We start from the raw sequence: 6370 nt of genomic DNA on the forward strand, positions 1-6370 counted from the left end.
GCTCTCTCTGTGTGTGTGTGTGTGTGTGTGTGTGTGTGTGTGTGTGTGTGTGTGTGTGTGTGAAAATGGTAATAGGAGGATGGAAATGAGATAATGTTTGCTAATATATGTAATGGTACACGCGGCAGTGGGAGGTGAGAGAGAGAGAGAGAGAGAGAGAGAGAGAGAGAGAGAGAGAGAGAGAGAGAGAGAGAGAGAGAGAGAGAGAGAGAGAGAGAGAGAGAGAGAGATAGAGAGAGAGAGAGAGAGAGAGAGAGAGAGAGAGAATGATTGAATGAATGAATGAATGAAGGAAGGGAGGGAGGAAGGAAAGAAGAGAGAATGGAATGAATGAATAATCGAATGAATGAATGAATGAAGGTGGAAGGAAGGAAGGAAGGAAGGAAGGAAGAAGGAAAGAAGAAGGAGAGAGAGAGAGAGAGAGAGAGAGAGAGAGAGAGAGAGAGAGAGAGAGAGAGAGAGAGACCTTCTGACTCTCTCATATGATTAATAACTCACATTGCACAACCTCTTCTCTTTATTAAACTCTTCATTATACTATTTATTTATTATGTATTATATATTATATTCTCTCTTGTACACTTTAATAATATATATACTCTTTATTATGCATTTAGCCTTCCCGCCAACCTTTCCTTTACAACAGAGCTTCAACCTACTACTACTACTACTACTACTACTTCTACTACTACTACAACTACTACTACTACTACTACTACTAAATCTACTTCTACTTCTACTCCTTACAATTCACAGTCTCCACAACGTCTTCCTTTTACACCAGTACGCAAGCCATTCATCCTGCGGTCACCATTGTTGATCAGGTACTTGTCGACACTTGTAATCATGGGATAGACAAACACTGAATAAACTAAAGTCCGTATATTCTATGGAAAGTATCAGAGAAAGAACGAGTACGTGCGTACGCGATACAGAGACGGGGTGAATAGGTCTTCGAGGCGGCACTGCCAGCTCTGAGGGGCGCCAACGGTCAAAACTGTTGACACCGCGGATTAGTGTTATTGCATCTATTATTCATTCTGTTTATCACCATCATTTTTCTGACGTCATCTTATCTCATTCACCACTTTTTCCTTCATTCATCATCCCATCAGTCATTTACTCATTCATTCATTCCTGAGCCATCATTCATTCGATCATTCTCTCATTCTGTTTATCATATCGATCATTTTTTCATCTTCTAATCTATCTTAATCATCACTTTTCGACTATTTGACTATCTTATTCTGTTTATCATATCATTTTTCATCACGGCGATTCATTCCACAATTATCACTTTTTTTCCTTTCGGCATCATCTTTTTATCATCATTTCCTTATCGTGCACTAATTATCATCACTGCGTTATGGCTTGTTTGGATTTGCGACGAGATCATTTTTTTTCATGGCTCGTGCGGTTGAAGCATCGGGCATTCAATCATCACCGGGCTTTCTTTTTCCTTGCATTCATGGCATCTTTATCATCATTTCCTTATTCAGCCCCTCATTCATTCATTCATCACTTATCGATGCTTCGGAGGTGTGTAGTCAGTCATTTTTCATCACCATCCAATCAATTTCACATTTTTTGCTGGTCCATCATCCTTAAAGTGCCAATTACTCTCTGCTCAATTACTCATCACTATTTTCCCACTGTCAGCTGCAGCACCCCAGAGCTTGGCAGTAGCGGAAACTGTCCCGGCTGAGCTGTTGAGGGGGTGAGGTGCAGCTCCACATGCCAGCGGAACTCTACTCAGTAACCACACAAGTTCTCCATACAGCACCAGAACCTCGCGCTCGGCCACGCAGGTACGCACACACAATATCAATATCATTCCAGGGTGGGCTGGATCTTTCCTCCTGGGCATTCTTTTCCTCAGCTCTCCTCCTCCTGCGATCGCCATTCGTCTTTTTTTCTCCCTCCGCTTCTTCAGCCATTTTGAATGTTTCGTCCTCATTCGCTCTTTTTGAAAGTCTTTTTTTCTCCAGTTTTCTGTCTGCATCTCCTCCTCCTCTTTCTTTCTCTCGCTTCTCATTCCTTCTCTGTCAGGTGGATTCTCCTCCGCTTCTCTCGCTGCCTCTCTCTGATGTTTCCTCCTCCCTCTTCGTCTCCTTCACGTCCTGTCATTCCTCTTTGATGTTTCCCTCCTCCTCTCCTCCTTTCTCATTCTCTCTGGCTGCGCTTTTCCTCCATTCTCTCTGGAGGCCTTTCATATGGCCTTTCCTCCTCCTCTTTCTTCCATTCCACCTCTCTCGCTTTTCATTCCCTTCGGCCGCGGCGGGCCTCCTGGTATCTTCCCCTTCTTGTAATGTTTCCTACACTCCTCTTCTTTCCTTTCTACCCTCCTCTCTTTGTCTTCTTTCACGTCTGCTCTCAGCTTCTTTCATGTTTTCTCTCTTCTTCCTCCGGCCTCCCTCTTGCAGGTATTTGCTGTCTCTCCTTCTCTCTCCCTCTCCGTCGTCCCTCGCCAGCTCTCAAGACTGGGGCGGTTTCTAAGTCGCGTTGCATGGTGGCCTAGAGCCCTCTTGAGGTGCTCTCCCTGCACAGGTCAGCCCTGGTGTCGGTATCACCCCAGACCTCTCCTGACTCTATGTCAGAACCTGGCAGACTTGAGCGAGGCGGGGTGGAGGAGCCTGGGGCCGCCATGAGCGTGTTGAGACCACCACGGACGTGGCGGCAACGCACCTTCCTGTCCTCCCTGCAGGGCGCGGGCCTTCGGGTGGCTGCGTCCACCTACCACAACTCCTGTAACGTAGCTGGACGCCTTCTACCAGCTGGAGGACGGCTTCTGTTTTCGGGCCCCGCCCCCCTGCCCGCAGGACCCAGTACTCCTGCCCCACACTACAATGCCCTACAGTTCACGCTAGCATCAAGGGGCGTGGCTGGAAGCCCAGGAGCCCATCTACCAGAACATCGGCTGCCTCGCTGAGGACGAGGACGCTGAACGCACTCTGCCCCAGAGATTGACAACCCACCTCGGCTTGGTTCACTGTGCCTGCTTGGACACATCCTAGTAGGCTGTGCTGGAGGAGGTGGCCGGATGCGCAGGTACCAGCTGCAGGCGGGTAGCTGCCCTGAGACCCTCCAGTTGTACTGGGAGCAGCAGCAGTGTGGACGGGCGGCGTGCAGGCACGCCCCATCGAGGCTGGCTTCCCGATACGCCACCAAGGGCTAGGATCTCTGTTCACGCCAGTCTCAGGAGTTGAGGCATATCCGCACTGCACCTCCAGCAGATGGCTGCCCTGTTATGCAGCAGCAGTAGCAGTAGCAACACATGCAGCTACACCAGCACAAGGAACAGCAACGTTACAGCTGAGCAGCTACAGATGCAGCACAAGGAACAGACAACTTGAGACAACGTGAATACAATAACAACTCACCTGCAGTAGCTGAGCAGTACAGGCAATAACAATAACAATAACGTTAGTTATCAAATGACCAATAATAACAACAAATGCAGTAGGCAACGGCCAATCTTCAACAACAGATGTGCGGGAGTCGAACAATATATAACAACAATAATAGTAACAATAATCACCAGTGTCTTCGTGGAGAAGCAATAACATCCTAACAGTAGGGTCGCGTACGTCTTTGGGCATGCTAGACAGGCAGCCACGTAGCTTCACCAATTCAGCCACACAGGAGCCCTCACACCCACCATCCTGAGGCACAGAACTCATGAGCGCCTGAAGTGGGCGCCTCTGCTGGGCCTTCTCTTACTGATGAGGCAGACGAACTGCGCTGCTCCTGGGGAGACACACACTGTACAGCATTGCCCCACACGACCGTGTTCTCAAGAGGTCGAGGATGTTCGGCTTCCGGGCGGGCAGGCAGAGTGTCATCTTCCTCGCTTGGCCCCTGACTCGACAGCGTCCTGCTGATGCCTCCTCGTAGAAAGTACGATGGAAACCGCCCAGCAGGGGCGGCCTGAGGGGAGTGCTGCTGGGAGGCCAAGGGGTGCCACTCCTCGACCTGTCCTGAGAGGTGCCACACAAGGGACCCATCCATCAGAGTAAGGATCGCCCAGGGTTGCTGTAGGTGTTGTGTGTGTGTGTTCTGTTCACACATGACGCTTGCCTCTTTCTCTCCTCCTACCTCCTCCTCCCTCTTTCAACGATATACAGGGCGGCGCTCTCAGCTTATTTCTTTCCTTTTTTTAAATCCTTCTTTTTTACTTTTCCTCCTTCACGGGCGGGTGTGGCCTTTCTGGGGCCCTGGCCTTTTGTCTACAGGTCTTCCTTTTTCCTCCTTTCTCCTGGCCGTTACGCCGCCTGTCTCTCTCTGCTCCTCTCACTATTTCTCCTTTCTCAGAATCTCCTTCCATTCGCTTGTAACTCTCTCAGGTACTTTTTTTTTTTTTTTTATTTAAACATGTTCAGCACATAAGCACATGGCTAAATCCAAAGTCTGTCTATGGAAAGTCTCTGAGAGAAGCTGACATGGCTGTGGGTGATACAGAGTACAAGAACTGCCCTGTGAGGCACGAACTCATCTGCTGAGTGGACAGTTGTGTCACATCCACATCAGCAGTGAGGTTGTTCCACCACACCACTGCTGCGATGGAGAAGGCACGTTGGTGGGTGCTGGAGCAGGCCATTGGGACTTCAGGAGGAGGCGTTGCTCAACATTCTGTGCGCTCAGACCTCCTCCAGGTAGCCCTCAGGTCCGTCAGGTGGGGCACTAAGCCCCTTGTGCCTTGTGTAGCACCGTCAGGAGGCAGCGACGCGGCTTTGACGGTGCTCCAGACTATTCCAGCTGGTTCGTGGCTGGTCTTGCCCTTCCTTCGTGTGGGTGTTGTTGTTGTTGTTGTTGTCGCTGTGTCTCCCACTGGCTCGGTCGGTGGTGGTGGGTGCTGTTGATGAGGCGTTCAGCCCTCCTCTGCACCTCATGTCCCCTAGCTTGAGGTTGAAATTGGTGGCAAAGGGCGCTGGCCATCCAGGTGAGCAATTGCATACTCCATCACTGGACGGGACTTGTGCCTTATAGAGGGTGTTCCAGGCCTTCAGCATCGAGGAGGTTCTTCATGCGGCGCAGGAGGTTCACCTTCTGGAGGCTTTCTTGCGCCACCTTTCAAGGTGACGGTCAAACCGCAGCTGGGAGTCCACCTCCACGCCCAGGATGTCGACGCTGGACTGCAGAGGGATGGTGTCGACTGGCCCTGAATCTCAGTCTGCCGTGGAGTTGCCTCGCGTCCTCCTGAGAACGTGATATGCTTACACATGGCCTGGGTTTGCTGTCAGGGGGCAAACTCTGACTTGTGCCACCTCTTTCCCCAGAGCCATTATGGGTTCTGCCAACTGTCTGTTGACGGACTCTATCACGTCCTGGGCTTCCTCCCTCTTGTATGTTTCTGGAGAGGGTGCAGTCGTTTCGGCGCGTAAGCGCTTGCTGCCGGGATGGTTTTGCAGGAGGACATTAAAAGTATATTTCCACAGAATAGGTCCAAGGACGGACCCCTGTGGAATTGAGGCCTCCACCAGGGAAGCTGGTCAGAGGTGTTTCTCTTCTGCTGGCTGCTACGTGGAGGCTCCTGCCTAACAGGTGAAGTTTGAGAGCAGGCACCTTGGGTCCCCAATGACGTTGCCTAGTTGCTGTAGCTTCGCCGTCAGACTGCGGTGCCAAACGGAGTCGAACGCGCCAGCTATATCCAGGGGCAATCACGAGAGAGGTGGCTGGTCATCAAGGAGCGTCATGCCAGGACTTTGAGAGGAGAAGGAGGAGGTCTGAGGTAGAACGGGCCTTCCGAAAACCAAACTGCTTCGGTGACTGCAGGTGGTTTTCCTCGGCGAGGAAAGGATGTCAATTGCTCCCGATGATCCTCTCTCAATATCTTGCAAAGGGATGATTGGGAGGAGTGATATTGGCCTGTAATTGCCTGGCTAAACGGACCTGGATTTTTCTTGCATGGTGTGACTCTGGCCTCCTTCCACTGTGCAGGAAGCACACCGCTCTGCAGGCATCGCCAGAAGATTCTGGGCGAGGGGGCTGGTGAGCTCATCGGGAGCATCGCCACCCAGTAAGTATGGACTCACGCTTGTCAGGGCCTGGCGCCTTCCTGGTATTGACGCCCCCTCAGATGTTCTCCTGACAGCTGTCCTCAGAAGATTAGCATTCTCTAGTCTTGAGGCGATGAGTTGGGGAAAGTGGGTATGGCTGCCTGTGCTGGCTCCTGAGGTTGTCATCTTTTTGACTGAAGTGACAGGCCAGCAGGTCAGCCTTTTCCTGGCTGGTGATGGCCAGGTCTCCGTCAGGTTTCCTCAGGGGCGGGATACATTCACAAATGGGGTATGTGGCCTTGCTGTTCCTTCACCAGCCCCTGTTCACTGTTTTCCCAGGTCGGTTTGGTTAGAGGACTGACTTTCTCCTCCTG

This window comes from Eriocheir sinensis, chromosome 20 (assembly GCF_024679095.1).
Source record: "Eriocheir sinensis breed Jianghai 21 chromosome 20, ASM2467909v1, whole genome shotgun sequence".
NCBI classification, from domain to species: domain Eukaryota; kingdom Metazoa; phylum Arthropoda; class Malacostraca; order Decapoda; family Varunidae; genus Eriocheir; species Eriocheir sinensis.